General features: G+C 41.8%; 2 pseudogenes; both read left to right on the forward strand.

The window, feature by feature from the left end:
• Positions 1-2,391: 2,391 nt before the first annotated feature.
• Positions 2,392-4,400, forward strand: LOC140209449 (UDP-glucuronosyltransferase 2A3-like; annotated as a pseudogene).
• A 3,199-nt stretch (positions 4,401-7,599) lies between these two features.
• On the forward strand, positions 7,600-14,654 carry LOC140209604 (UDP-glucuronosyltransferase 2C1 pseudogene; annotated as a pseudogene).
• The last annotated feature ends 1,903 nt before the right edge of the window (positions 14,655-16,557 follow it).

The following is a 16,557-nucleotide window of genomic DNA, read 5'->3' on the forward strand; positions in this document are numbered from 1 at the left end:
AGTCGACAATGTACGTTCCATGAAGGGAAGTAGTTCATTCAGCACAGCTGATTGGGAGGTCGTATCCCCGAAATCCTTTGAAGCTTTTCAGGGAAATAACTATAAGATTTCATGAAAGTAGGGCAGTGGAGGATGTCTAATTTCATTAAGAAGTTTACAAGGTTCTAATTGGCAGTCCGATTTTGGAAGGTTTGGTCGCATGGGATTCAGGGGGAGCTACTGAGGTGGATTCAGACCTGGTTCGATGATAGGAAGCAGGGAGTCAGTTCTCTGACTGAGGGGATATGACTCGTGTGGGGTAAGAAGCAGAATGCCGATTCTCCAACTGGAGGGCGTGGGGGGGGGGGGTGTTATAAGACCGTAAGACCAAAAGACATCGGAGTAGAATTAGGAGCCGCCCATCGAGTCTGCTCCGCCATTCCATCATGACTGATCCCGAATCCCGTTCATCCGTATACACCCGCCTTCTCACCATATCTCTTGATGCCCTGACCAATCAGGGAATGATCAACTTCCCGTGTAAATATACCCAGAGAATTGGCCTCCACTGCAATCTGTGGCAAAGCACTCCACTGATTCACTGGTCTCTGGCTAAAATAATTATGTTCTAAAAGGTCACCCGTCAATTTTGAGGCTGTGGCCTCTAGTACTGGACAGCCCCATGTTCGGAAACATCATTCCCACATCCACCCTATCTAGTCCTTTCAACATTGGGTAGGTTTCAATGAGATCCCCATGCATTCTTATAAATTCCATCTGAGTACAGGCTCAGAGCTGCCATACGCACCTCATAAGTTAACCGTTTCATTCCTAAAATCATCCTTGTGAACCTCCTCTTGCCTCTCTCCAATGACAACACATCCTTTCTGAGATATGGGACCCAAAACTGTTGACAATGCACCAATTGTGGCCTGACTAATGTCTTATGAAAGTTCAGCATTATCTCGTTGCTTTTATATTCCATTTCCTTTGAAATAAGTGCTAACATTGCATTTGCTTTCTTTGCCACAGACTCAACCTGTAAATAAACCAGGGAGTCTTGCATGAGGACTCGTAAGTCCCTCTGCAACGCTGATGTTTGAACCTTCTCCCCATTTAGATAATATTCTGCACTATTCCACCTTTTATCAAGATGCATTATTGTACATTTCCCAACACTGCATTCCATCTTCAACATTTTTGCGCATTCTTCAAATTTGTGTAAGTCCTGCTGCAATCACATTGCTTCCTCAGGACTGTCTACCCCTCCACCAATCTGTGAATCATCTGCTAACTTTGCCACAAATACATCAATTCCATTATCCAAACCATTGACAAACAATGTGAAAAGTAGCAGTCCCAATACTGACTCCTGAGGAAAACCACATGTCAACAGTACCCAAGCAGAAAAGGCTCTGCTCGCTCGCTGCATCCTACCTGTCAGCCATTCCTCTATCCATGCCAGTGTCTGTCCTGTAACGCCCTGGACTTTATCTTGTTAAGCAGCCTCATGTTTGGCACCTTATCAAATGCGACTGAAAATCCAAGTAAATGACATCCACTCCCTCTCCCTTGTCCATCCTGCTTGTTACTTCCTCAAAGAGCTCTAAGAGATTTATCAGGCAAAAGTTCCCTTCAGAGAAACCATGCTGCCTTTGACTTTATTTTATCATTAGTCTCCAAGTACCCCGAAAGCTCATCCTTAATGATAGACTCCAACACTTTCACAACCACTGAGATTTAGCTAACTGGCCTGTAATTTCCTTTTTTTTCTGCTTACTCCCTTCTTAGAGTGGAGTGACATTTGCAATCATCCAGTCCTCCAGGGTCATTCTAGAATCAAGTGATTCTTGAAAGATCATGACCAATACATCCGTTATCTCTTCACCAACCTCTTTCAGGACACTGGGACGTAGTCCATCTGGTCCAGGTGACTTATCCACATTAAGAACTTTCAGTTTTCCTGGCAGTTTTTGCTTTATAATAGCACTCCTGCTCGCTGACAATCACATACCTCTGTCACACTGCTAGTGTCTTCCACAGAGAAGACAGATGCAAAGTACCCATTAAATTCACCTGCCATTTCTTTATCTCCCAATAATACCTCATTAGCATCATTGTCCAGTGGTCCAAAATTTCTTTATTTCATTGTGCTGCTGATACATGTGATTTGTGCTTCTCCCTCTCAAACAGCAGTATGAATTCAATCATATTATGATCACTGCCCTCTAAGGGTTCCTTTACATTATAATCTTTGTTATTCATTATAAATGTAAATTATTTGGATTATGAATGTACATGACATGTTTAACAGCTCTAGTGCAATTACAGAGTTTTCTGGGCTTCTTGATAATGAAGCAAGTTATAATGAATTCCAGAGATCACTTCGAGAGATGGGTGGAGGAACGGCAAATGTAATTTAACTTACTTAACTGTGAGATGATGCATTTGAATCAAGCTTTTAATATTGCAGTTTTTGGAAACAAATCACTGTTCAAACAACTTGAAAGTGCAAACTTTGACTTAATACTTACAGATCCTGTTCTTGGTACTGGACCAATGCTTTCTCATTATTTAAAAATCCCGCAGGTGTACGATGTTCGATGGCAGATAAGTGAGGAAGCCCATTTCTTCTCTGCCCCATCACCACTTTCCTATTTCCCAAAACCTGGCTCACAATTGACAGATAATATGAATTTTATCCAAAGAGTAGGTAACTTCATGCTGAATCTTCTTCAACTAGTGTTTGCAGAATTTTATGTATACCCAATTTATAATGAAATCTGTCATCAGTAGCTGTGACCAGACACAGACATTCAAGCACTTCTCTGAGGGCTGATGTGTTGCTAATGTGGATTGATTTTGTATTTGAATTCCCAAGACCCACAATGCCAAATATTGTGTTCATTGGAGGCTTCCAGTGTAAACCAGCCCGACCACTAGCAGTAGAGTCTGAAGAGTTTGTTCAAGGCTCTGGGGAGCATGAACTTATTATGATGTCATTGGGGACATTGGTAGGTTCCTTGCCTAAGCAGATTAGAATGGAAATAGTTGAGGCTTTGCTCAAGTATCCCAGAAGGTTATTTGGAGGTATGATGGGGAAATCCCTCCCAATATAGGTAATGCACTCCTGACGAAATGGATCCCTCAGAACGACCTTCTGGGACACTCCAACACACAAGTCTTCATTTCTCAGGGTGGTACCAATGGCATTTATGAGGCCATCTACCATGGTATGCCAGTGATTGGCATGCCTCTCATTTTTGACCAGTTCGACAATGTAGTGTCACGTACCCTGTGACGGGGATAAAGAACCAGCAGAAATAGAAACCACTTTGGAGTCTCGTATTGCTAACAACTAATAATATTTATTAGTAACTACGCAATACAGTAATATAAATGTAAATAAATCAAACAAAATTTCATCCTCCGAAATCCTTTACGAGTCACCGACTGTGACTTTAACCGGGGGACTGGTCTTCCTGTGGTGGAGCTATCACCCCGGCAAGGGTGGACACATAGACAACTCCCCACCAGTCAACCCCTTCTTTACGCTGGAATAGCAATTTGGGATCGATCCGCCTGTTCGATCCTCCAAAACCCACTTTCTCTGTAGGGACAACAATGCTCATTCAGTGTTCAGATCATGTGTCCTGAGGTCTGTATCATCTGACCTCCTATTTATTTCACCAGGCTGAGCGTCACCTGTGATTCAAAGAGTCCCTCCTTCCTTTGTCTGTGAAGGAGTGCACAAGCAGGCAACCAGTCCTTGGAAGAAATAACAACAATCTGCCTTTGGTCACCATAGCAACTTACGAGCTGCTCGGAGCTGTCTCCAACTCCAAACTCAGTAAAAATCCAAAGTTACTTCCAATGCCTTAAAGTGACAGTCCAACTGTTAATCTTCGTCTCTCTCTCTCTTTTCCAAAAGCAACATATCGGTGGTAAATAACTCTGTCTCTCTCTCCTTTCCAAACAAACCATCAATGATAAATGTCTCTCTCCAAACAGTTAATAGGGGTACTCCAGGATCCCCTCACAGTAGTCAGACTTGAATCTCCAGGTGTAGCAAAGGTATTTAAGGTTTCAACAATGCGTTCAACAGATCTATTGCAGGCACTTAATGAGGTGATGAATAACACACTTTACCGGGACAACATGAAGAAACTCTCTGCTCTCCACCGGGACCAACCAGGGTCACCAATGAAGTGAGCCGTTTTCCGGATCGAATACGTTGCCTGACACAAAGGAGCAGGGTATTTGAGCTTTGAATCCTACTGACTGCCCTGGTGTACACTTACTATTGTGTGGAGGTGATGGTTTTTCTGTTGTCCATGTTATTAATGGTCACAGTGCTGGTGGTTGTAGCACTGAAGAAACTTTGTCATTTTGGATATAGAAGAAAGCAAAAGACTGAGTAAGGTTAATCTATTTTATGTTGGGAGATGTAGTTTTATGTTTTTAAAAATTAATTGAAGATGTTTTTCCTGCAGATAATCCATGGAACCTTATATTATGGAATAATAATCAGGAGTAATAAAATAGTTGAAGCAGTGGTTCGCAGCCATTTTTGGGTTACTGCCCTCTGGGCTCTCCAAGCACATATCCAGTGCCCTCCTCTCTCTTTCTGGCTAGTATATATAAACTATTTAAAAAATTCCTTTTATGATGCACAGTTAAAGAAATTGGAACTTCAAATTCAAAGCAGTGACAAATAATTGCAAAAATTTTTGTTTTTTTCAAAGTGACAAATAAAATTATTTACTTATTTGATTACAGTGAAAGCAATTTTCATTAAGAATTTCAGTGTGTTCATTGGTAGTTCAGTCACTCACTGTAATTTCATTGTATTTTCATCTTTCTGTGAGATTGATGGGCTTCATGCAATGACAACAACCTCTCAACATCAGGCTGGACACCACTCAGAAGGAGTTTCAGACCCCCAGGTTCAGTGATTTGCAGTCTGTTTCGCTGCTGGTAAGATGGCAGCAGTGATCATTGGCCATGTTCTGTCGACTGCAAACAGTAGTTGTCAATATACTGTTTGATATAGCTATCTTGAATTAGTCTCTCTGCAATTTGCAGCATGTAACTTCCCTCCAAGCTAATTAATAATCTACAGATCTCACGAAGGAGTCGGTTGTCAAAGCAGATGGCCATTCTGCAGTGGCTGTTGCCTCAATAATAAGTCTACCACTTTGGATACCATTGAGGGGCATGACCCCCAGTGGAAGCTGCAGTGACCGGGTTTCTGATGCTGAATCAGAAGAAAGGTGAAGAGGTCTGCAATGCTGATAGGAGATTAATAGAGACGTGAACCTGTGGCGTGATTGAGACACTCAGATGGTACGTTGCCTCCCAGGTGACAGGGCAGGGATGTCTCGAATTGGGTCCACGGCAGTCTAAAGAGGGAGGATGAGCAGTCAGAAGTCTTGGTACATGTTGGTAGTAATGCCGTAGGCAGAATGGTGAGGGGTCCTGATGAGGGAATTTAGGGAGCTTGATAGAAAACTGCAAAGCAGGACCTCCGGGGTAGTAATCTCTGGGTTGCTACCCATGCCACACACCAGTGGGGGTAAGAATAAGATGGTTTGGCAGATGAATGTGTGGCCGAGTGAATGGTACAGAGGACAGGGGTTCAGATTTCTGATCATTAGGATCTCTTCTGGGGGAGGAATGACTAGTACAAAAGGGATGTGTTGCTCCTTCCCTTCATTCTATGGTCTATTTGACAAGGTTCCACATGGTAGGCTTATTCAGAAAGTCAGAAGGCATGGGATACAGGGAAGTTTGGCCAGGTGGATTCAGAATTGGCTTTCCTGCAGAAGGCAGAGGGTCATGGTGGAGGGAGTACATTCTGATTGGAGGATTGTGGACTAGCGGTGTCCCACAAGGATCTGTTCTGGGACCTCTACTTTTCGTGATTTTTATTAATGACCTGGATGTCGGGGTAGAAAGGTGGGTTGGCAAGTTTGCAGACGACACAAAGGTTGGTAGTGTTGTAGATAGTATAGAGGATTGTCAAAGATTGCAGAGAGACATTGATAGGATGCAGAAGTGGGCTGAGCAGTGGCAGATGGAGTTCAACCCGGAGAAGTGTGAGGTGGTACCCCTTGGAAGGACAAACTCCAAGGCAGGATACAAAGTAAATGGCAGGGTCCCTGAAAGTTGCCTCACAGGTGGATAGGGTAGTTAAGAGAGCTTATGGGGTGTTAGCTTTCATAAGTCGAGGGATAGAGTTTAAAAGTCACAATGTAATGATGCAGCTCTATAAAACTCTGGTTAGGCCACACTTGGAGTTCTGTGTCCAGTTCTGGTCACCTCACTATAGGAAGGATGTGGAAGCATTGGAAAGGGTACAGAGGAGATTTACCAGAATGCTGCCTGGTTTAGACAGTATGCATTATGATCAGAGATTAAGGGAGCTAGGGCTTTACTCTTTGGAGAGAAGGAGGATGAGAGGAGACATGATAGAGGTGTACAAGATAATAAGAGGAATAGATAGAGTGGATAGCCAGTGCCTCTTGCCCAGGGCACCACTGCTCAATACAAGAGGACATGCTTTCAGGTAAGGGGTGGGAAGTTCAAGGGGGATATTAGAGGAAGGTTTTTTACTCAGAGAGTGGTTGGTGCTTGGAATGCACTGCCTGAGTCAGTGGTGGGGGCAGATACACTAGTGAAATTTAAGAGACTACTAGACAGGTATATGGAGGAATTTAAGGTGGGGGCTTATATGGGAGGCAGCGTTTGAGGGTCGGCACAACATTGTGGGCCAAACGGCCTGTACTGTGCTGTACTATTCTATGTTCTATGTTCGATGTTCTATTGTCCTCTCCTATCAGATTCCTTTTTCTTTTTCCCATTGCCTTCTCCACTAGTCACTTGCCAGATTCTCACCTCATTCCCTTTCTTCCACCTTCCTAGCCCGGATTCACCTATCACCAGGCAGCTTTTGCTACTCTCTCTCACCACGCTTTCATTTTGAATTCTGCACGTTTCTTTTGAGTCCTGATGTAGGGTCTTTGCTTGAAAACTTGTCACTTCATTCCGTTCCCTCCCCCCACACCTGTTGATGCTGCTTGACCTGTGGAGTTCTTCCAGCATTTTGTGTGTCTGTTCCATATTTCCACCATCTGCAATCTCTTTGATTTTCTATTTTACAGGGGAAAACCAAGATCATCTACTGTTATGCGAAATTAAGTAACTTTCTTTCACTTGGCCACAAATTTTTGTGATTCACTAGCAGATGTGACCTTTCCTGTGCCATTTTCTTAATTATGCTATAAGTTAGTCAACTCTCAGGCTAGTTCAGTCACTCAGTTAGCTGATGCATGATCTGAATCACGAGCCCATCTGCCTCTTCAGGAATGGAGAGTTGGGTGAAGACGCACTGGTCCAGGTTGGTCAGTGAGAGCTGGAAGGTGTCAGTAGCTTGATACTCCTAGGTGTTTTTGTATTCCAACTTAACAGATGACTTGTCCTTGGCCCATCTCATCGATGCAATTATCAATGCAATCACAAGGAAAGCATTCTAGCATCTTTGTCTTCTTAGAAATCTAAGTACTTTCAGCACGCAACCAAACACTTCCAACAGACATGTGCAGATGTACTAGTTGCTTCATGGACTGGGATGACAAAACAAAACTGCAGGAAGTTGAGAAACTAAAGAGAGTAGTGGACTCAGCCCAATATATCACAGGTACATCCCAACCCACCATCAGGAGTAACTACAAGAGGCGCTGCCTGAAGAAGGTAACATCTACCAATGATCCCTATAATCCGGGTCATGGAATTTTCTCTCAGCTACCATTGGGCAAGTGGTTCACCCACACAACCAAGTTCAAGAACAGTTACAACCCTTTAACAAATCAGTTATTAAATCAACCTGTACAATCATAATCACTAGCTATGTACAACAACATGATCACATTGTACGGCAATGGCCTTCATTAATTTTATTCTAATTGCAGTCGTTCTTGTAAAAAATGTATAATCTACATTATTAATCTATGTTTTTCTTGTAAATGTTGCATCTATGATGTTATGTGCCTTTGACATTGCTGCAAGCAAGTTTCTCATTGCAACTCTACATACATGTATGTTTGGGTATGACAATAAACTGGACATTGACATTTTGAGTTCATTAGTGTTAATATACTTGCTAAAATTGTGAATCTGTGCTGCAATATTTTCAATGAACCTCAAGACTAAAGATTTTTAAAGACTTATTAGATTAGCATTATTTATCTCAAAATCAAAATCTTGAATCTTACAGTGACTGACAAGCAACAAATGTGCAAAAGAAGATAAATTATGCAAAGCAAAAAATATAATACCGACAACATGAGTTGTAAAGAGTCCTTGAAAGTGAGTCCATAGTTGTGAAATCAGTTCAGGGTTGTTCCTAAGATGCTGAGGCTGTGCCTTCAGGCTTCTGTACCTCCTCCCTAATGATGGTGATGAGAAGAGGCTGTGGAATCCTGGAATGTTACATCTCTATTTTGAGTATTTAACTATTTTACATTCCTGTTGGACACCAGAATGAATATAGTGAACATAAATGCAGCAAAATGACAGAGACTGTCTTGAGGAACTTTGCAAGAAAGAAGGAGTCTAATGATTAAGATTCCATGACCAAGGGATTAAGCAGCTGAAGACACCATTGTCAATGGTGGAGTGCAGGAGACTTGCAGTAAATTGATGTCAATGTTACAAAAGTGGAGATTTCTGGACTGTTGTGGGTCAGAGGAGTTTACGGAGGTGAGGAAAGGAAAGATCATGGAAGGATTTGAAAGCAAAGATAAAGTTAAACAACACAGAGAGGTAAAATGTCAATGAACACAGGAGAGATAACTTGGCAAATTTACTATCTGTAATAACTAAAAGTAAACAAGGCACTTCGTTCAGTGGTAGGGGCAGAAAACTTATCAGCGGGCACTTTGACACAGAAACAAAGTGGATAGCATAATACAATGATTTAATTGAAAAATGACTGAGGTTGAAATACATGAGATCAGTCAATGAAGAAAAGTTGACACAAAAGAAGAAGACAGTCAAACGGCCACAACATTGAAATGTGGACTGTGTAAATGATGGAAGACAACTGTCCAGTTAGGCTGGACAAACCCAAGTTGTTTTCTCTGGAGCATCAGAACATGAGGGAAAACTTGAGAGTCATTTACAACATATTGAGATGCATTGATAGGGTACACAGGCATATACATTTCCCGGGGTAGACGTGTTGAATAATGGAATACATGTATTTAAGGTGAGAGGAGGTAAATTCAAGAGAGATACACAGTACGGTTTGTTACACTTCCTCCCACTGTACTCCCTTTGCACTCATAACTACATGGCCAGGTTCTGCTCCAGCTCCGTCTACAAGTTTGCAGATGCTACCACTGTGGAGATCTATATCTCAAATAATGGTGTGTTAGTGTACAAGAAGTAAATCGATAGCTGGGGAAAATGGTGCCATGACAATACTCTTTCATTCAATGTCAGCAGAACAAAAGAACTGTTGTTTGACATCTGAAAGGAGGGCTATAAATGTGCTCTTGTCTACATCAAAGGTACTGAGGTTGAGAGGATTGAGAGCTTCAAGTTCTGGGGAACAAATATCACCAATAACCTGTCCTGCTCCAACCACACCTATGTTACAGCCAAGAAAACACACCAACACCCCTCTTTCCTCTGATGGGATTCTTAATGAAAGGTCTTAGCACAAAACGCTGATGTTTCTTATTCTCCATAGATCTTTCATATGGCATGAATGCTGCCTGAACTGCTGCGTTAATCCCGCATTTTCTGTGTGTTGGTCTAAATAACAGGTGATCAGAGTTCAAACCTCTGCTATGTCATATCTTATGCACACATGGGAGATTAGAAGCTTCATGAGCCAAAATTTCCAGGAACCTTCTTGAATTCCTTGAACCCTCTTAATAAAGTAGGGTCAAAGTCACTTTAAAAGTTTGTTCATGCAATTCTGTGCCTGAAAATATAGAATTACAGAGTCAAGAGTTTAAATTGAGGTTTAATTTGTGTTTCCTTGTGAATGTTGCCTACATGTGCCTGTAATGTTGCTTGAAGCCAAGTTTTTCATTTATGCCTGTGCATGAGTTAGACAACCTCTTCTCCTCCATTTTCACACTGAATACCGACGTGCATCAAGGCTGCGTGCTGAGCCCTCTTTTGTAGTCCTTTATCACCTATGACTGCGTTCCTGTACACGGTTGTAACTCCATAATCAAGTTCGCAGACAACACCACGGTGGTTTGCCTGATCAGAGGGGATGACGAGACAGCCTACAGGGATGAGGTCCGGCACCTGGCCGCATGGTATGCTAATAACAACTTGGCCTTTAACACCCAGAAGACCAAGGAGATTATCGTGGACAGCAGGCATGCTAGGAGCCACACTCATGTCCCCATCTACGTCAACGGAGCTGTAGTGGAGGGTGTATCAAGTTTCAAATTCCTTGATGTCCACATTTCTGATGATCTCACCTGGTCCCTGAACTCCTGCATCCTGATCAAAAAGGTGCGACATTACCTTCACCTCTGTCCCAGGATACTGACAGACTTTTACCGCTGTACCATTGAGAGCATACTCACCAACTGCATCTCGGTGTGGTATGGCAATTGTCCCATATTGGACCACAAAGCACTCCAGTGGGTGGTGAAAACTGCCCAGCGGATTATCGGCACCCAATTGCCCACCATTGAGAACATCCATCATAAACGCTGCCTGGGCAGGGTGAGAAGCATTTTCAAGGATACATCTCACCCTAACCATGGACGTTTTACTTTCCTCCCATCCGGTAGGCGCTACAGAAGCCTCTGTTTCCGCACCAGCAGGCACAGGAAGAGCTTCTTCCCTGAGGCTGTGACCCTGCTGAACCTCACATCACAGCACTAAGCAGTATTGCACCCATACTGGACCGTCTCAGTACTTTAATATTTGTATGCTGTAGCACTTACCTTTTATTCACAGTTATTTTGTAAATAATACAATTCTTTTGCACTTCTGGTCAGATGCTAATTGCATTTCATTGGCTTTGTATCTGTACTCGGCACAATGACAATAAAGTTGAATCTAATTTAATCTAATGTACGTACTTGTGAGTCTGGTTTTAAACTTGACCTTGACTTCTGCGCTGACTCAGGAGACACAAGCCAAACAACATTGTTCATACTGATAAAAACATTCGGCAGGACTGAAGAAAAAGTGAATGTATCACATTGAATATGACCCAATCTCCTAGACTTGTCTCCAAAGAGCCGAGAAATGCAGGTCACTTTTCGTTTGCTGAAATCACAACGACATGAAAGAAACACACACATAATGCTTGTGGAATGCAGCAGGCCAGGCAGCATCTATAGGAAGAATTTCCAGCATCTGCAGATTTCTTCATGATTGCGGCATCAAAGAAAATCTTTCTATCACTCACGAGGTGTTCTTTATTAGTAAGTGTAAAATTGTAATTACTTCTCTAATCCTGGTTATTTTTGGGTACATTTTATAACCAGCTTGAGGCTGAGTATGTTTACAATGCATTTGTGTAGAAACATTAAAATTACCAAGTCTGGGAATATGTTAGGGAACGAAGTTCTGATTTCCAGTGCCCGCTCAGCTAGAGTTGACAATGTACACTCCATGAAAGGAACTCATTCAGCACAGCCCATTCGGAAGTTGTACCTGCAACATCATTTCGAGCTTTTCAGGGAGGTAAGGAAGAGCTTGGATGAAGTTAGAGCAGTGAAGGTTGTCAATATGGAATCAATTTTGGACTTTACAAGGTCCTGAGTGGTAGGTGGACTTTGGAAGGTTTGGTCACATAGGATTCATGGGAGCTTGTGAGGTGGATTCAGAGTTATTTTGGTAGGAAGGAGAATGTCAATTCTCTGACTGGAGGGCTGTGACTAGTGTGGGGTCCCACCGATCTATGTCAGCATTTTTTGTATTTATTATAAATGTAGATTATTTTGGATATGCATAAACCTGATATGGGAATTCTCACTCAACTGCCGTTTTAGTTGCAGTTTACGTACAACCGTCGGCTGACGCAAATGTAGTTTGTGATGCTATTGTTTCGACCTTTGCTAAAATACGAACTCTAATGTGTTTGCTTTTGTTGGCTGTTACGGGGTATTTCAATCATGTTTCTCTCGAGGCAACAATACCAACTTCATATCAATATGTCAGCTTTCCTACCGGGGGCATAGAGCTCTGGACCTTCTGTTTGCAAAAGTAAAGGATGCATACATGCCCTTCCACTGCTTGGCAAATCTGATCACAATCTGGTCCTGTTAACACCCAGGTATTTAGCTCTTGTCCAGCAGCAGCCCTTGTCAACAAGGAGTGTAAGGAGGTGGAAGCAACACACATGAAATGCCGGTGGAACTCAGCAGGCCAGGCAGCATCTATGGAAAAAAGTAAAGTTGACGTTTCGAGACTCTTCGGCAGGACTGGAGAAAAAAATAGATGAGAAGTAGATTTAAGAAGTGGGGGAGGAGATAGAGAAACATAAAGTGGCAGTTGAAACTAGGAAGGGGAGAGATGTAGTAAATAGTTAGGAAGTTGATTGGTGAAATCGCAGTTAGCGCTAATAGGGCTTCCGTTTAAATCATTACAAAAAACTCGGAATCTAGGAGCTGATCAAAGTAAATTTAAGTTTAGACAGAAAGCAGCAGGAGACTGCATTACAAAGAGCAAGTCACTCAAGAAAAACAGAAGGAAATCTAAAAGATTAATGTCTTTCGTATAACAACATTTAACCGATTCAGGTACTCTAAAAACCAGAGACCCCTAACTTAATGATAATGGTCCATGGCATAAAAAAGGTTGGGAGCCACTGGGTTAAATGTTTTTGTTGTGAATTTATAATGCTTACCAGTATTTTTTTAACAATTTTACTGCAGACTCAGTGTGATCTGCTTTTCTCAAGATAGGTAGACCTGGATGGAAAGACAGATTGCAGATTGCATCTGCTCTTGGTATTATTTTCATCATACTGACTTGTCCGGTTACCCAAGGGGCTAAAATATTAGTTATACCTGTGGATGGAAGTCATTGGATTAATATGAAAATTCTCGTAGAAGAGCTGAAACTTTGTGGACAGAATGTTACTGTGCTTTACTATCCTTCATCTTCACATATGAAGGAAAATCCTGATCTCTATCAATCCATTGTTATTCAAATTCAAGAGAAATATGACAAATCTCTGTCAATTATGATTGAAAGAATTGTGGAACTGTCATTGAAGAGGTTACAGAATGGTGGGACCATTTGGGACCATATGAAGCTCCAAAAATTCATGAAGCATATTTCATATAAAGTTCACAAATGGAATCAAGCATTTGGTATTGCAATTTTTCAAAACAAAACTATGTTAAAAGAACTTGAAAGAGCAAATTTTGACTTAGTACTTACAGATCCTGCTTTTGGTCGAGGACCAATACTTGCTCATTATTTGAAAGTCCCGCAGGTGTATAATGTTCGATGGCAGATGAGTGGGGAAGCCCATTTCTTCTATGCCCCATCACCGCCTTCCTATGTCCCAAATCTTGGCACACGTTTGACAGATAATATGAATTTTCTCCAAAGGACAGGAAATGTCATGAATAATTTTTTTCAGCTTCTGTTTAGGGAATTTGTTATATACCCAATTTATAATGAAATCTGTCATCAATATCTCGGACCAGATACAGACATTCAAACAGTTCTCATGGGGGCTGATGTGTTGCTGATGAGAGTCGATTTTGTATTTGAATTCCCAAGACCCACCATGCCAAATATTGTGTACATTGGAGGCTTCCAGTGTAAACCAGCCCGGCCACTGGCAGCAGAATTTGAAGAGTTTGTTCAAAACTCAGGAAAGCATGGAATTATTGTGATGTCATTAGGATCCTTTATTGATTCCTTGCCAAAGCAGATTACAATGGAAATAGCTGAAGCAGTTGCTCAAGTGCCCCAGAAGGTTATTTGGAGATACGATGGAGAAATCCCTCCCAATATAGGTAATAATACACTACTGACAAAATGGATCCCTCAGAACGACCTTCTGGGACACCCCAACACACGAGTCTTCATTTCTCATGGTGGTACCAATGGCATTTACGAGGCCATCTACCACGGGGTGCCAGTGGTTGGCATACCTTTTATTTTTGACCAGTTTGACATTGTAGTCTGACTGGAATCCCGAGGCACAGCAAAGGTGCTTAATGTTGCAACCATGCATTCAACAGTTCTATTGCAGGCACTTAATGAGGTGATAAACGGCACATTTTATCGGGACAACATGAAGAAACTCTCTGCTCTCCACCGGGACCAACCAGAGTCGCCAATGGAGAGAGCTGTTTTCTGGATTGAGCATGTTGCCCGACACAAAGGAGCAGGGCATTTGCGCTCTGAATCCTACCGACTGCCTTGGTACAATTACTATTGTGCGGATGTGATGGTTTTACTGTTGTCCATGTTCCTCATGCTCACAGTGCTGGTGGTTGTAGCACTGAAGAAACTTTGTCGTATGGCATGTAGAAGAAAACAAAAGACTGAGTGAGGTTACCCTGTTTTGTGTTGGGATATTGTGTTTTATGTTCTTTATAATTACAGTAATTGATTTTTTTCCCCAGAAGTTAATCCATGGAACCTTCTTTCCAGAATTCATGAATTTAGCAAAGCCAATCATGAGAATAAATCAGCTGTGATAGATATATTAAATAATAGACTTTCTGCTTTGATACGCACAAAATAATTGTAACTACCTGATTGACATTTGAATGGGAAAATAAGGGACGTAAGAGAGTAATGTGACCAGAGCTATACGGGAAAACAATGTACCGGAATTTATAGAAATTGATGTTGATGCCGCCAGGATGGAGACTCCCACAATGGAATGTGTGGTATTGTTCCTCCATCTTGTGTTTAACCTCAGTGTGGCAGCCGTGGGCAAACCTGTCAGTGTGGGAATGGGAACATGGGAATTATACCTGCCGGCCAGTGGGTAATCAAAACTATTGTAGTGAATGGCAAGAAAATGCTCAGAAAGAAGGTAATCTCCATTGAGTCTCAATGCTGTAGTACAAGCTGCAGCAGATGAAATAAGGAAATCAAATGTATTCCTATGTTTTCCATTCCCCTTTTGGCCACTTTACTCCTTGTCTTCCCCTCCCTGCCCTCATGAACTGTCTATGACCTAAACCACCCCCAACTCCCACCTCCCACCTCCCCCCCAGTTCCCCACCCCCTGTCGTTTTTGCTCTGTGACCTGTTGTCCGCTCCCATCAGGTGCCATCTTCCTCAGGCCTTTGCCTCCTCCACCACTCACCTCCGAGCTACTGACGTCACACCCTTTCTCTCACATCTCCCACGTTTCTGCAAATGTTCCCAACACCTTTAGTGTGTGTTGCTCAAGATCTCCCCCATTTGCAGAAACTCTTGTGTCCACCCGGAGATGATAACTTTAAGTAATAGGGTTACATTTCCACATGAGTAAAAGCACATTCACCCAGTTATATTTTCTGAACAATAACCGTGGGTATTATTATGCAAGTATCAGATTGCAGCTCGGATAAAAGGGTGTTGATTACAGATGGACAGGTACGGTACAATGCAGTTTCTGAGTCGGTTTTGCTGCATTTCCATTGGCTGGTTGATCTTGCATTGTGCAACCTCTTTGTTCATTATATATGTTTGTATGTTTCTTAGATACATAAACATCAGGTCCATTGTACACTGTTGTGACCTCTATGTAATCAATCCCAGCAATGAGGTACAATAATGTATTTTTATTAGTAAAAGATATATAACTAATTCAGCTGATCCATGAATAAAGAAATATTCTTCTGAAATGTAGTTGATTTTAAAGATCTTTCATTTCTGTCAAATTAGCTTTATTGCTCATCAATCCAAACAGCAGCTCGGTCTAAAAATTATGCAAAAAGGTCAAAGTTCACTGTCAAATGTATCTTTATGCTGATTACAGTACAGAGTAAGTAGTTTTCAATGTGCAGGAGAAATGTATTTACACGTATCATCTGCAGGGAAATGGGCAGAAATATCAAGTGATCTGAAGAGGAATGAGCCACACAGTTCCCTAAACCTGTTGAGTCACTCAGAGTCGATCAATGTATTGTGTACATTAACCTTAACATGTTTGCTCAACGACAATCTATCAATGTTCATCAACCAATTATCCCTCTGGACCAGGGGTTCCCAACCCTCTTTATGCTGTAGATCAATACCTTTAAACAGGGGTTCTGCAGACCCCCGTTTGGAATCCAGCTCCAGACTAAGTAGCTGAAGTAACTTGAGTGGAAAGAGTTGCATATATCCTAAATTTGTAACATGCAAAATACTTATACTAGTATACCCCTCCTCGAACTTATATCCATTTGTATCTATACATTATTGTAATGTCAAGGTTCAATTGAACACAGGCCCAGGTGATGCAAATTGTCCTTATATTTTATCCTATCACTCCTTAATTGTGGTTATATTTGCTCTAAGATGTGATACCCCAAAATGTAATCTGTCTAGAGATTTTGCTTTGTTTGTCTGATATCTAATCTATTTTTA

This window comes from Mobula birostris, chromosome 14, assembly GCF_030028105.1.
Source record: "Mobula birostris isolate sMobBir1 chromosome 14, sMobBir1.hap1, whole genome shotgun sequence".
Classification (NCBI taxonomy): domain Eukaryota; kingdom Metazoa; phylum Chordata; class Chondrichthyes; order Myliobatiformes; family Myliobatidae; genus Mobula; species Mobula birostris.